The sequence below is a fragment of the Arachis duranensis genome, chromosome 9, assembly GCF_000817695.3.
Source record: "Arachis duranensis cultivar V14167 chromosome 9, aradu.V14167.gnm2.J7QH, whole genome shotgun sequence".
Classification (NCBI taxonomy): domain Eukaryota; kingdom Viridiplantae; phylum Streptophyta; class Magnoliopsida; order Fabales; family Fabaceae; genus Arachis; species Arachis duranensis.
The window spans coordinates 96665564-96682107 of NC_029780.3; the positions used below are offsets into that span (position 1 = coordinate 96665564).

At 38.7% G+C, this 16544-nt stretch overlaps 1 non-coding gene across 1 annotated transcript; it reads left to right on the top strand.

Annotated features, from left to right (window-relative positions):
• The first annotated feature begins 5035 nt into the window (after positions 1 to 5035).
• On the top strand, positions 5036 to 5139 carry LOC127741814 (small nucleolar RNA R71). Its single transcript, XR_008003019.1, has one exon. It is a non-coding gene; the product is annotated as a small nucleolar RNA R71 (small nucleolar RNA).
• The last annotated feature ends 11405 nt before the right edge of the window (positions 5140 to 16544 follow it).

The following is a 16544-nucleotide window of genomic DNA, read 5'->3' on the forward strand; positions in this document are numbered from 1 at the left end:
GGCTTTACTTGCAGAGAGAAAGTGTGAAGTGGGCAGAGACTTTAGCTCAAGACGTTAGAGGTGTTAACATTCAGTGAGAAAATGGGTTCGAAAATGTTAGTGTCATTCAACTTTTTCACTAACGTTTCTTACCCAAGTAAAGGCCACGTTAACTTCAACGTTAGTGGCACAAACGTTGCCTCTTTGTCCTTCGCACACGTTATTGGGACTCAACTTTCCCAATAACGTTGAGAGCCTCTCCCTTTCCTACGTTAGAGTCCACGTTAACTTAGTTAACGTGGCTCTTTTAACGTAGGTGTGCCAATCTTCGAGAACGTTAGTGACACTCAACATTGTCACTAACGTTCCAATATGCCCCTATTCTTGTTAGAGTCCACGTTAACTAGGTTAACGTGGCTTCTAACGTGGCTTTGCAAACCATTTCCAATGTTAGTGACAATGTTGAGTGTCACTAACGTTGGCTCATCTTTCACTCATTGCCGTTAGCTTCCACGTTAACTAGGTTAACGTAGAAGTTAACGTGGCTCTTGGGGTTTTGTGGTTGCTTCCAACGTTAGTGACAATGTTGGGTGTCACTAACGTTGTCGACCATTCTTGCCTCTCACGTTAGCTCCCACGTTAACCAAGTTAACGTGGAAGTTAACGTGGCACATTGCACCTTAGGCCAACGTTAGTGACAATGTTGAACATCACTAACGTTGGCTTCCTTCCCCTTATTGACGTTAGAGGCGACGTTAACCAAGTTAACATGGATTCTAACGTGGCCACTTATGATCATTGGCCAACGTTAGTGATAATGTTAAGTGTCACTAACGTTGGCTCAAAGTCCTTCCTTCACGTTAGAGCTCACGTTAACTTAGTTAACATGACTCTTAATGTGGGCAATGATGGCTTCGAGAGCGTTATTGGCAATCACTTTTCTCATTAACTTTGTAGGTTACCTCCCATTCCACGTTAGTGGCTATGTTAATTAGATTAACGTGACTGCTAAGTGGTTCCTCCTTTCTTCCTTTGGTCCTGAAATCAAGCAATAGAGTGCATCAAAGTTCTAGTCCAAGTCACGGGTAATGCAACATACCATTTGTCACTAAATTCATTCAAAATCCTCATGAAATCATGTAAAATGCACAATGTATGCTTGAATCAAGGTGTAAGTGAATATCTACCCAAAACTAGCTCATTTCCTAAGGAAATACATGAAACTACCCTAAAAACAGTAAAGAAAAGGTCAGTGAAACTGGCCAAGATGCCCTTGCATCAAGACACAGCAGAGCTCCTCACCCCCAACAATGGAGTTTAGAGACTCATGCAGTCAAAGACTACAAAGTTCAGATCTAAAAATGTCATGAGGTACAAAATAATTCTCTAAAAATTGTTTAAATACTAAACTAGTAACCTAGGTTTACAGAAAATGAGTAAACTAAGATAGATAGTGCAGAAATTCACTTCTGGGGCCCACTTGGTATGTGATGAGGCTGAAACTTGAGCTTTTCATGTGCCTGGGCTGTTTCTGGAGTTAAACAACAGGTTGTAACCTGTTTTGGGCGTTTAACTCCAACTGGTAACCTGTTTCTGGCGTTAAACGCCAGTTTACATCGTTTATCTTCGAGCAAAGTATGGACTATTATATATTGCTGGAAAGCCCTGGATGTCTACTTTCCAACCCAATTGAGAGCGCGTCAATTAGACTTCTGTAGTTAAAAACAATCCATTCCGAGTGCAGGGAGGTTAGAATCCAACAACATCAGCAGTCCTTTTTTAGCTTGAATCAGATTTTTCCTCAGCTCCCTCAATTTCAGCCGAAAAATTTCTGAAATCACAGAAAAATACACAAACTCATAGAAAAGTCCAGAAATATGAATTTTGCCTAAAAACTAATAAAAATATACTAAAAATTAACTAAAACTTACTAAAAACTACATGAAATTACCCCCCAAAAAGCGTATAAAATATCCGCTCATCAAGGACTTGGTCCAACCTTTGATCAAAGTTGATCCTTCTAGTGTAGGGGCGTGTGTTTTCTTGCATGATTGGCAAGTGGAACGCCAACCTTACATTTTTCGAACTGAAATCTAAGTATTTCCCTCGAACCATTATAAGCCAATTCTTTGGATTCGGGTTCATACTTTGATCATGGTTCCTAGTGATCCATGCATTGGCATAGAACTCTTGAACCATTAAGATTCTGACTTGTTGAATGGGGTTAGTAAGAACTTCCAAACCTCTTCTTCGGATCTCATGTCAGATCTCCGGATACTCATTTTTCTTGAGCATGAAAGGGACCTCAGGGATCACCTTCTTCTTGATCACAACTTCATAAAAGTGGTCTTGATGGACTTTTGAGATGAATCTCTCCATCTCCCATGACTCGGAGGTGGAAGCTTTTGCCTTCCCTTTCCTCTTTCTAGAGGTTTCTCCGGCCTTAGGTGCCATAAATGGTTATGGAAAAACAAAAAGCAATAATTTTACCACACCAAACTTAAAAGGTTTCCTCGTCCTAGAGCAAAAGAAGAAAGAAAGAAGGGGAAGAAGAAGAAAAATAGAGGAGAAGGAGGGAGAAGTGAATTCGGCCAAGATGGTGAAAAGGTGTATGTGTTGTGTGAATATGAAGGAGTAGTGAGGGGTTTATATTGGGGTGAAGGAAGGGTTAGGATTCGGTCATTAGGGTTGGGTTTGGGAAGGAAAAGTGTTTGAATTTGAAAGTGAGGTAGGTGGGGTTTTTGGGGAAGAGATATGGAGGTGATTGGTGAAGAGGTGATGGGGAAGAGTGAATGAGTTGATTGGTGAGGAGCATTTGGGGAAGAATGTTGTGGGAGGGTAGGCGGGGATCCTGTGGGGTCCATAGATCCTGAGGGGTCAAGGATGTATCATCCCTACTCCTATTAGGCGTGTAAACGCCCTTACAGTGCAATCCTGGCATTTAACGCCAGATTACTGCTTGTTTCTAGCATTAAACGCCAGCTTTTATTCCTTTCCTGGCGTTAAACACCATGCTGCAACCTGTTTCTGGCGTTTAACGCCAGCTTGTTGCTTCTTTCAGGCGTTTAATGCCAGTCTGGTGCTTGTTTCTGGCTTTTAACGCCCAGAATGGTGCCAGACTGGGCGTTAAATGCCCATTCTGCTACCCTTACTGGTGTTTAAACGCCAGTAAGTTTCTCCTCCATGGTGTGCTATTTTTAATGCTATTTTTTATTTCTCTTTAATTTTTGCAGTTATTTTTGTGACTTCACATGATCATCAACCTAAAAAAAATTTGAAATAACAGATAAATAAAAATTGGGTTGCCTCCCAATAAGCGCTTCTTTAATGTCAATAGCTTAACAGTGGGCTCTCATGGAGCCTCACAGATTTTTAGAGCATTGTTGGGACCTCCCAATACCAAACTTAGAGTTTGGATGTGAGGTTCAACACCAAACTTAGAGTTTGGTTGTGGCCTCCCAACACCAAACTTAGAGTTTGACTGTGGGGGCTTTATTTGACTCTGTATTGAGAGAAGCTTTTCATGCTTCCTCTCTATGGTTGTAGAGGGAGATCCTTGAGTTTTAAACACAAGGTAGTCCTCATTCAATTGAAGGACCAACTCTCCTCTGTCAACATCAATTACAGCTTTTGCTATGACTAGGAAGGGTCTTCCAAGGATGATGGATTCATCCTCATCCTTCCTAGTGTCTAGGATTATGAAATCAGTAGGGATGTAAAGGCCTTTGACCTTTACTAGCACGTCCTCTACCTGTCCATAAGCCTTTTTCATGGATTTGTTTGCCATCTCTAATGAGAATTTGGCAGCTTGTATCTCAAAGATTCCCAGTTTCTCCATTACAGAGAGTGGCATTAAGTTTATGCCTGACCCCAGGTCACACAGAGCCTTCTCAAAGGTCATGGTGCCTATGGTACAGGGAATTAGGAATTTACCAGGATCCTGTTTCTTTTGAGGTAAAGTGTGCTGAACCCAGGTATTTAGTTCATTAATGAGCAATGGATGTTCATCCTCCTAAGTCTCATTACCAAATAGCTTGGCATTTAGCTTCATGATTACTCCTAAATACTGGGCAACTTGCCCTAAAACAATGTCTCATCTTTTTCAGAAGATGAATAGTCATCAGAACTCATGAATGGTAAAAGGAGGTTCAATGGAATCTCTATGGTCTCTAGATGAGCCTCAAATTCCTTAGGTTCCTCAATTGGGAACTCCTTTTTGTCCAGAGGATGTCCCAAGAGGTCTTCCTTACTGGAATTCACATCCTCTTCCTCCTCTGTGCATTTGGCCACACGAAGTAAGGTTATGGACTTGCACTCTCTTTTTGGATTCTCTTTTGTATTGCTTGGGAGAGTACTAGGAGGAGTTTCAGTGACTTTTTTACTCAGCTGGCCCACTTGTGCCTCCAAATTTCTAATTGAGGACCTTGTTTTATTCATGAAACTTAAAGTGGCCTTAGATAGATCAGAGACTATGTTTGTTAAGCTAGAGGGGCTCTGCTCAGAATTCTCTCTCTGTTGCTGAGAGGATGATGGAAAAGGCTTGCTATTGCTAAACCTGTTTCTTCCACCATTATTAAAGACTTGTTGAGGCTTTTGTTGATCCTTCCATGAGAAATTTGGATGATTTCTCCATGAGGGATTATAGGTATTTCCATAGGCTTCACCCATGTAATTCACCTCTGACATTGCAGGGTTCTCAGGATCATAAGCTTCTTCTTCAGAAGATGCTTCTTTAATACTGTTGGATGCATTTTGCAAACCATTCAGACTCTGAGAAATCATGTTGACTTGCTGAGTCAATATTTTGTTCTGACCCAATATGGCATTTAGAGCATCAATTTCAAGAACTCCCTTCCTCTGAGGCGTCCCATTACTCATAGGATTCCTTTTAGAAGTGTACAAGAACTGGTTATTTGCAACCATGTCAATGAGTTCCTGAGCTTCTGCAGGCGTTTTCTTCAGGTGAATAGATCCACCTGTAGAATGGTCCAATGACATCTTAGACAATTCAGATGGACCATCATAGAATATATCCAGGATGGTCCATTCTGAGAGCATGTCAGAAGGACACTTTTTGGTCAGTTGCTTGTATCTTTCCCAAGTTTCATAGAGGGATTCACCATCTTTCTGTTTGAAGGTTTGAACATCCACTCTAAGCTTGCTCAGCTTTTGAGGAGGAAAGAACTTGGCTAAGAAATCCGTGACTAGCTTATCCCAAGAGTTCAGGCTATCTTTAGGTTGAGAGTCCAACCATATTCTAGCTCTGTCTCTTACAGCTAAATGGAAAAGCATAAGCCTGTAAACCTTGGGATCAACTCCATTGGTCTTAACAATATCACAGATTTGCAAGAATTCATTTTAGAACTGAAAAGGATCTTCTGATTGAAGTCCATGAAACTTACAATTCTGTTGCATCAAAGAAACTAATTAAGGCTTTAGCTCAAAATTATTTGCTCCAATGGCAGGGATTGAGATACTTCTTCCATGTAAGTTGGAATTTGATGCAGTAAAGTCACCAAGCATCTTCCTTGTATTGTTGTTAGGATCGGCCATGTCTCCTTCTTTTTCGAGATTCTCTGTAAGGTTTTCTCTGGATTGTTGTGCTTTAGCTTCTCTTAGCTTCTTCTTCAGCGTCCTTTCAGGTTCAGGATCTGCTTCAACAAGAATGTCCTTTTCTTTGCTCCTGCTCATATGAAAAAGAAGAGAACAGAAAAGAAGAGGAATCCTCTATGTCACAGTATATAGATTCCTTTATGTGAGTAGAAGAAGAAAAGAATGGAAGAAGAAAAATTCGAACACAGAGAGAGAAGAGAAGAGGGTTGGAATTATGAGTAGAAGAGAAGTGTTAGTAGATAAATAAATAAATGGAAGGAGATGAGAGAGAGAGAGAGAGAGAGAGAGAATTCGAATATTAAAAGAAGAGAGAGGATAAATATTTTTATTTTTATTTTATTTATGATGTTAGTTTCGAAAATTAGGAGAAGAAATAAAATAAAATTAAAATTTAAAACAATTAGTTAAATAAAAAGATTTTTAAAAAAGGGGAAGGTGGTTTTCGAAAATTAGAGAGATAAATTAGTTAGGTGGTTTTAAAAAAAGATAAGAATTTTAAAACAAAAAAAAGTCAATTAGTTAGTTGCAAAAGATTTGAAAATCAATTTTGAAAAGATAAGAAGTTAGAAAAGATTTTTTTGAAATCAAAATTTAAAAAAAAAAGATATGATTGAAAAAGATTTGATTGAAAAAGATATGATTTGAAAAAGATATGATTAAAAAGATATGATTGAAAAGATATGATTGAAATTTATTTTGAAAAAGATTTGAAAAAGGAATTAAAAAGATTTTATTTTTAAAATTAAAATTGATTACTTGACTAACAAGAAATTAAAAGATATGATTCTAGAATTTAAAGATTGAACCTTTCTTAACAAGAAAGTAACAAACTTCAAATTTTTGAATCAATCACATTAGTTGTTAGTAAAGTTTTTGAAATTCTGAAATGAAATTAAGAAAAAGATTTTGAAAATCAATTTTTACAATTTTCGAAAATATTAAGAAAAAAATGAAAAAGATTTGATTTTTGAAAAAGATTTGAAAAGATAAGATTTTTTTTTAAAATGAAATCTTGACTTGACTAACAAGAAACAACTTATTTTAAAAAAAAATTACTAAGTCAACCCAAAATTTCAAAATTTATGAGAGAAATAAGGAAAAGATATTTTTTATTTTTTATTTTTTGAATTTAATGAGGAAAGAGAAAAAAGAAAGATATCATTTTTGTGGTTTTCTCTTCTTTTTTTTTTAGTAAACAGCAAGATTGACACAAGACATGAAAAATTAATATCAAAACACATAATGCATGCAAGAACACTTTGAATGTCAAGATGAACACCAAGAACACTTTGAAGATCAAGATGAACATCAAGATTTATTTTTGAAAAATTTTCAAAAAAAGAAAAACATGCAAGACACCAAACTTAGAGATTTTTCATGTTTAGACACTATGAATGCAAAAATGCATATGAAAAACAACAAAAGACACAAAACAAGAAAATATGAAGATCAAACTAAGAAAATCCTCAAGAACAACTTGAAGATCATGAAGAACACATGCATGAATTTTTGAAAATTTTTTTGAAAAATTAAAAAGATGGCATTTACACCAAACTTAAAAATTGACACTAGACTCAAACAAGAAACACAAAATATTTTTTATTTTATGATTTAATAATTTTTTTTGGATTTTTCAAAAATTATTTTTTTTGAAAAACGAAAAAGAAGAAAAATTTTTGAAATATTTTTGAAAACTTTTTGAAAATAAAATAAAAAGAAAATTACCTAATCTGAGCAACAAGATGAACCGTCAGTTGTCCAAACTCGAACAATCCCCGGCAACGGCGCCAAAAACTTCGTGCACGAAATTGTGATCTCAATGGCACCAACAACTTGGTACGCACAATTATAATCTCAACTCTTTTTCACAACTTCGCACAACTAACCAACAAGTGCAATGGGTCGTCCAAGTAATAAACCTTACGTGAGTTAGGGTCGATCCCACGGAGATTGATCGCTTGAAGCAAGCTATGGTCACCTTGTAAATCTCAGTCAGGCGAGTTCAAATGGTTATAGATTTTTAATAATTAAAAGATAAATAAAACATAAAATAAAGATAGAGATACTTATGTAATTCATTGGTAGAAATTTCAGATAAGCGTATGGAGATGCGTTGTTCCTTCTGAATCTCTGCTTTCCTACTGCCTTCATCCAATCCTTCAGACTCCTTTCCATGGCAAGCTGTATGTTGGATGTCACCATTATCAATGGCTACTTCCCGTCCTCCCAATAAAAATGGTCCTCTACGGTTTCTGTACAGCTAATCAACTGTCGGATTGCTCGTCTCGGATGAAAAATACCATGCATAGATATCGTATGGCTAATCAGCTATTGGTTCTCGATCGTGTAGGAATAGGATTTACTATCCTTTTGCATCTGTCACCATGCCCTACAGTTGCGAGTTTGAAGCTCGTCACAGTCATCCCATCCCAGATCCTACTCGAAATACCACATACAAGGTTTATACTTTCCGGGTCTCAAGAATGGTGCCAATGGGTTCTAGCCTATACCACGAAGACTCTAATCTCGGATTCAGATGCCCCATTGTCAGAGGGGAGTCGATGTGAATCGTTGATTAGAAATCCAAGAGATATACATTCAAGCTTGTCTTCATGTAGAACGGAAGTGGTTGTCAATCACGCGTTCATAAGTTAGAATGGTGATGAGTGTCACATAATCATCACATTCATCATGTTCTTGTGTGAGAATGAATATCTTATAATAAGAATAAGCATGAATTGAATAAAAAACAGTAGTACTTTGCATTAATACTCGAGGAATAGCAGAGCTCCACACCTTAATCTATGGTGTGTAGAAACTCCACCGTTGAAAATACATAAGTGAAAATAAGGTAGGCATGGCCATGAGGCCAGCCCCCAATGTCTAAGGACTAACAATGATCAAAGATGTTCCAAAAGCTCGTCCAAAGATTCTAATACAATAGTAAAAAGTTCTATTTATACTAAACTAGTTACTAGGGTTACAGAAATAAGTAAATGATGCAGAAATCCACTTCCGGGCACACTTGGTGTGTGCTTGGGCTGATCATTGAAGCTTTCATGTGTAGAGGTCTTCCTTGGAGTTAAACACCAGTTTGTAACCTATTTTTGGTGTTTGACTCTGGCGTTTAACGCCAGAATAGGGCAGAAAGCTGGCGTTGAACGCCAGTTTGTGCCGTCTAAACTTGGGCAAAGTATGGACTATTATATATTGCTGGAAAGCCCTGGATGTCTACTTTCCAACGCAGTTGAGAGCGCACCATTTTGGACTTCTGTAGCTCCAAAAACTCCATTTCGAGTGCAGGGAGGTCAGAATCCAACAGCATCAGCAGTCCTTCTTCGGCCTATGAATCAGATTTTTGCTCATGTCCCTCAATTTCAGCCAAAAAATACCTAAAATCACAGAAAAGCACACAAACTCATAGTAAAGTCCAGAAATGTGAATTTTGCTTAAAATCTAATAAAAATATACTAAAAAGTGAATAAAACATACTAAAAACTATATAAAAACAATGTCAAAAAGCGTATAAATTATCTGCTCATCACCCACCAACCCTCACCCACTTCAAATTCAAAATTTCCCACCCAATTCCCACCCATTCATTCAAACCCTACTGCTAACCCACCCCTATAAATACCCATTCTTCCAACCCTTCATACACACACTCCAAACACTAAAGCCCTCACTTGGCCGAACCACTATCCCCCTCCATCTCATCTATTCTCTTATTCTTCTACTCTTTTCTTTCTTATTTTGCTCGAGGATGAGCAAAGCTTTTAAGTTTGGTGTTGGAAAAGCCTTGAGTTTTGCTTTCCATTCACATTTATGGAACCCAAAGTTGGAGAATTCTCTAGAAAGAGGAAAGGAAAAGCAGTTGCTTCCAGCTCCGAATCTTGGAAGATGGAGAGATTCATCACCAAAGCTCATCAAGACCACTTCTATGAAGTAGTGGCAAAGAAAAGGGTAATTCCTGAAGTCTCCTTTAGTCTCAAAAAGAATGAGTACCCAGAGATCCGATGAGAAATCCGGAGGAGAGGTTGGGAAGTCATAACCAATCCTATTCCGGAAGTTGGAATCTTGATGGTGCAAGAGTTCTATGCTAATGCATGGGTCACTAAAAACCATGACACTAGTGTGAACCCACATCCCAATAATTGGAGCACTATGGTCCGAGGGCGATCCTTGGATTTCAGCCCAGAAAGTGTAAGATTGGCACTCCATTTTCCAATAATGCAAGGAGACCCACATCCTTACACTAGGAGAGTCAATTTTGATCATAGGCTAGACTAAGTCATTTCAGACATTCGTGTGAAAGGAGCTCAGAGGAAGAGGGATGCTCAAGGCAAGTCTATCCAACTGAGAAGGCTTGACCTCAAGCCCGTAGCTAGAGGATGGTTGGAATTCATCCAACGCTCCATCATCCACACTAGCAATCGGTCTGAAGTGACCATAGACAGAGCCATCATAATTCATTGCATCATGATTGAAAGTGAGGTGGAGGTACATAAGGCAATACCTTAAGAGTTATACAAGAAAGCTGAAAAGCCTTCCACCTAGCAAGGTTGGCAATCTCCCGCCTTATCTGTCATCTATGCAATTCAGCTAGGATTGTCATAGAAAGAGACATCCCCATTAAGGAGGACAAGCCCATCACTAAAAGAAAGATGGAGCAAATCAGAGAGCCTACACATGCACCTCAACAAGAGCATGTCGAGCAACCTCAACAAGAAATCCCTGGGATGCCTCAAGGGATGCATTTTCCTCTCCAAGGCTATTGGGACTAATTGTATACTTCTCAAGGAGAATTAAGCACTGACATGGATCAGTTGAGGATGGGACATCAAGAGCATTCCACCATCCTCCATGAAATAAGAGAAGATCAAAGGGCCATGAGAGAAGATCAAAGAGCCATGAGGGAAGAACAACAAAGGCAGGGGCGTGACATAGAAAAAATCAAGCACTCCATTGGATCCTCTAGAAGGAGTAGTAGCCGCCATCACTAAGGTGGATTTGTTCCCTTAATCCCCTGTTGCTTATGTTATTTTTCTGTTTTCCTTGTATTTTATTTTATTGTCTGTTTTCTAGTGCATGATCATCTTTACTTTATGTCTTAAAGCTATAAAATATTCCCTACATCTTTCACCTTGCTTAAAAGAAATTTTTAATTGAAAAAGGAAAATGAGATACTTGAATTTCGAGTTATATCATAAGAATAGTTTAGAAGGCAAGAGCAAAAAGCCAATATCTCTTTTAACCAAAAGGAAAGAGCAAGGATCCAAGGCTTTGAGCATCAATGGTTAGGAGGGCCTAAAAGAAACAAAATCTTAGCCTAAATAGTTCAAATAAGCTGCTTCCCTAGCTATATGCTTGTGGTGTGAAGGTGTCAAGTGAAAAACTTGAGACTGAGCAGTTAAAGTCGTTATCCAAAGCAAAGAGTGGGCTTAATAACTTTGGACACCACTGGCTGAGGATTCTAGCAAAGCTGAATCACAATCTGAAAGGGTTCAACAAGTTAAGTATCTGTGGCGTTTATGTATCCGGTGGTAATACTGGAAAACAAAGCGCTTAGGGTCACGGCCAAGACTCTAAATAAGCTATGTTCAAGAATAAAAAAGAACTGAACTAGGAGAATCAATTGTATCATCTGGATTCTGACTTCTTAAAGATGCCAATCATTCTGAGCTTGAATGGAAAGTGAGGTGCTGATGCGTGAGCATCTTTCCTATTTTTTCCTAGTGAATTTGCACAGATTTTGTTGAGTTTAATCAAGGATTAATTATATTTTAGCCACTATGGATGCTATTTTGAGTTTTGTGCAATACTGTTTATTTTAGATAGCATTCGGCTGGATTTGATGAAGTTTTTGTAGCACAAGAATCAAAGGAGATGGCTTGGAGGAACGACACGCGTGCGCGTGATTTGGAGGTATCCATGGCGACGCGTGTGCGTGACTGATGCGTACGCGTGATTTGAAGATTTGCTCAGCGATGCGTCCGCGTGACCGACGCGTCCGCGTGACTTGTGAAGAAGATCAGCGACGCATCCGCGTGACTGACGCGTACGCGTGACATGCGCCACGTGCAGAAAAATACTGGGTGCGATTTCTGGGCTGTTTTGACCCAATTTCCAGCCGAGAAAACACAAACTATAAGCTACAGAATGGACAAATCAAGTGGTCCCCACCCATCAGCTAAAGAATTTTTAATTAATTCGAATTTAAATTCAAATCTTATTTTTAGGAAAAGATATTATTTTTAATTTTATATAATTAGATTTTAAATTTATTAGGAACTCTGTACATTTTTTATCTAAATCCTTATTTTCTATCTCAATCATGAGCAACTAATCCTCCATTGTTAAGGTTAGGAGCTCTGTCTATTTGTATCGATTGATTAGTTTGATCTTTGTAATTTAATCCATGTTTTGATTTATATTTCAATAATTGTTTTCGTTCTTTATTTTATGAATTTGGGTAGAACGGAAGTATGACCCATGTTCTAATTGAGTTCTTGTAAAACTTGGAAAAGCTCTTTACTTGAACAACAACTTGAAAACATATTATCCTAAATTTCTAATTGTTTGTATTTAACGAGATACGTGACATATAATCCCATTGTTTTTGGATAATTAGGATTCTTGTGGCATATAAACTAGAAATTGGTCATCACCCTCTAATTGGAATTAATTAACCAAGGAATTGGCAGTTAATGAATTTTAGAGGATACTAGGAAGGTCTAAGGAATTAGGGTCTACTCACATATAGTTTGCCATGAATTAAATCATGCATGATTAAAATAGTTAGTAAGAAAAATCAATTCGGAAAAGTAGATAACTCTGAAGCCTTAACTATTTTCTCCATATTTTATTCCGAATTCATCGCTGCTTGCTTTCTGAAATTCTTAATTTACTATTTAATGCTCTTTGGATACCAAAACACTCTTTTCTGTTTGTCTAACTAAGCCAATCACTTAACCATTGTTGCTTAGTCCATCAATCCTCGTGGGATCGACCCTTACTCACGTAAGGTATTACTTGGTACGACCCGGTGCACTTGCCAGTTAATCTGTGAGATTATAAATTCCGCATCAAGTTTTTGGCGCCGTTGCCGGGGATTGATAGTGATTAACAACTATCAGTTGTTTGATTGCTTAGATTAGGCATTTTAATTTTCATTTTATTTAAATTTTATTTTATTATTTTCGAAAAAAATATTTTGAATAAATAAATAGCACTAATATTTTTCTTAATTTATGAAATTAAGTTTGGTGTTACCTAGTTATTTTTATTTTAACTTTTTCTATTTTTTTATTTAGTATTTTTTTTTTTACACAAGTTACCTCATTGGGAATTCTCTGCACTCTGATGTAGAGATTCCCATTCTTTCTTATTTTCTGGTTGTTTATGTGCAGGAACAGAGACAAAGAACATCTCTTAGACTTTGATCCTGAACCTGAAAGGACTTTCAGGCGGTGTTTACAACAAGCAAGACTTTACAAGGCTGCAGAATCCACTATGGATCCGAATAATACTGATAATGCCAATGTGGCAAACCCGAATGGGAATGAACAACAAAGGAGAGTACTTGGTTCTTTCTCTGTTCCTACAGCAGATCTGTATGGCAAGAGCATTGTGGTGCCTCCTATAGCTACGAACAACTTTGAGTTGAAGCCACAATTAGTCACCCTGGTACAACAAAACTGCCAGTATCACGGTCTTCTCCACGAAGACCCAAATCAATTTATTTCTAGTTTTCTGCAAATTTGTGATACTGTGAAGACAAATGGAGTAAACCCAGATGTGTATAAACTCATGCTCTTCCTATTTGCTCTGAGGGATGGAGCAAAGCTATGGCTAGATTCTCAACCCAAGGAGAGTTTGGATACTTGGAACAAGGTGGTTATTGAGTTTCTCACTAATTTTTTCCCACCAAAGAAGCTGACTAAGCTTAGGGTGGAGGTTCAGACCTTCAGACAGAAGGATGGTGAAACTCTGTATGAAGCTTGGAAGAGATACAAGCTACTGACTAGGCAATGCCCTCCAGACATGTTCTCCAAATGGACACAACTAGACATCTTTTATGAAGGCTTGGGTGAAATGTCCAAGATGTGCTTAGATAATTCTGCAGGAGGTTCACTGCACAAGAAGAAGACACCAAAGGAGACTATTAAGCTGATTGAATTGGTTGCAAGAAACCAATATTTATACTCATCTAACAGGAATCTTGTGAACTATGAAACCCCTCAGAAGAGAGGCGTGTTGGAAGTAGAAGCTGTTAATGCTCTTCTTACTCAGAACAAGCTGATGTCTCAACAAATAAATCTACTTACTCAACAGATGGGTGGCATGCAAGTCTTAGCTATCAACACCCAAAATTCACCACAGAAAGTCTCGTATGACATGGCAGGTAACTTTATGCAAAATGATAATTATGATTATGCTCAACCTTCTTTTGAACAGGTGAATTACATGGGGAGTGGTCCTAGGAATCCCAATAATGATCCATATTATAAGACATACAACCAGGGATGGAGAAATCACCCAAATTTTGGATGGAGGGACCACCTCAGAGACCTCAGAACTTCAATAATAGTTCTCAAGGCGGTGTCCAGCAGAACAATGATTTGGAAGCAATATTGACAGGTTTTAGACAGGAAACCAAAGCGTCCATCAAGATCCTGGAGATTCAAATGGGTCAAATAGCCACCAGAGTTAATGAAATTGATCAGAGGACCACTAATAGCCTTCCTGGTAACACAATTCCAAATCCAAGAGAGGAATGCAAGGCTATCACCTTGATAAGTGAACAAGTGGCAAGTACGGAAGTACAAGTTATGTAGAAAACCAGAGCCTCCATTAGAAATTTAGAGGTGCTAGTGGGCCAACTGAGCAAGCAAATACTTGAGAGGTCTGCAAGTACATTTCAAGGTGATACAGTGGTGAACCCAGGAGAAGATTGCAAGGTTATTCAATTGAGAAGTGGTAAAGTAGCTGGCTCTGAGACCAAGGTCAATGAAGAGTTAGTTGAAAAAGAAGCTCCTGAGGAGAAGAAGGAAGAAGTAGAGCACGCCCCTCCAAAGCGTGCGGACAACCCATTTCCAGACTCTCTAGACACGTATCTTACATTGCCAAAGGCTCCTGAATACAAGCCCAAGATGTCATATCCTCAGAGACTTCAAAAGGAGACCAAGGACAAGCAATTTTCAAAGTTCTTGGAAATCTTCAGAAAGTTACAAATCAATATTCCTTTTGCTGAGGTTTCGGAGCAAATGCCTATCTATGTCAAGTTCATAAAGGAGCTGTTGTCAAAGAAAAAGTGTTTAAAAGGCGATGAGACAGTAGTCCTGACTAAGAAATGTAGTGCTGTAATTTAGAATAACTTGCCAAGGAAGATGCCAGATCCAGAGAGCTTTCAAATTCTATGCACCATTGGGAGCACAACCTTTGAGAAAGCCCTATGTGATCTGGGGGCAAGCATAAATCTAATGCCCTTATCTGTGATGAAGAAACTGCAAATCCAAGAGGCACAACCCACAAAGATAGCATTACAGATGACAGACAAATCTATGAAGCCTGCATACGGATTAGTGGAGAATATCTTGGTCAAAGTGGGTAAGTTCTTCCTCCCATTAGACTTTGTGATTCTTGACGTGGGGGAGGATGAGAATGCCTCTATAATTCTAGGAAGACCATTCCTAGCCACGGGAAGAGCTCTGATTGATGTAAAAGTGGGTGAATTAGTGCTTAGAGTGCATAATGAGCAACTGGTCTTTCATGTCTTCAAAGATGTACAGTTAACAGGTGAAGAAGAGAGGTGTATGCAGACTGAGCTTATTGCTCCAACCCTTCAAAAACACCTTGATGATACACAGCAGAATCTGCAGCTCAAACCTCCCTTGGCAACAATCAATAAAATTCCTCCTGACATCAAACCTAAATTTGGTGTTGGGAATGCATCATCTACCAAGGAGGAGGTTCCCAAAAAGAAGAAAGTACCCAGAGGATGGAGAAACAAAAAGATCCCCACTAAAGGTTTCTCCCAAGGAATGAAGGTGGTGTTGACCAGCAATCTAGCATGGGTTTATACAATAATCAGAATTCTTTCTCTAGAGCATATTGAGCTATGTTATGGAGACACAGGAAAGAAGTTCAAAGTAAGGGGTGAAGAGCTGAGCCCCTATGATCCTCCTCCTTAGAGGAGCTAACCGTCAAGCTAGTGACGATAAAGAAGCGCTTCTCGGGAGGCAACCCGATAATTTCGTATCCTTAGCTATTTTTATTTATCGTAGTAGTAGTTTTCTTATTGATTTTATTTTTTGAGTTCTTACTAATTTTCTGATCATGCAGCTATATTATTCCAGGAACCGAACACCTCAAGTAAAAAAAAAAAGAGAGCACACGACGGGCAAGCGTTACTGACGCGAATGCATCAATCATGTGTGCGTGAAAAACAAAATTGACAAAGAGTTACACGGGAGTGACGCTGGACCCATGCTTGGCACACAAACATGACCGCACGTACGCGTACTCCACGCGCGCGCGTCGTTTGTAATAATTGCCATCCACGCGTCCGCGTCATTGACGCGTACGCGTGACCTACAAAATCGACGTAAAGGAGAGCATCTTTCCTATCTTTTCCTAGTGAATTTGCACAAATTTTGTTGAGTTTAATCAAGAATTAATTATATTTTAGCCACTATGGATGCTATTTTGAAATTTGTGCAATACTTTTATTTTAGGTAGCATTCGGCTGGATTTGATGAAGTTTTTGTAGCACAAGAATCAAAGGAGATGGCTGCGAGGAGTGACGCGCACGCGTGCCTGATGCGTGCGCGTGATTTGGAGGTATCTATGGCGACGCGTGCACGTGACTAACGTGTACGCGTGATTTGAAGATTTGCTGAGCGATGTGACCGCGTGACCAACGCGTCCGCGTGACTTGCGAAGAAGACTAG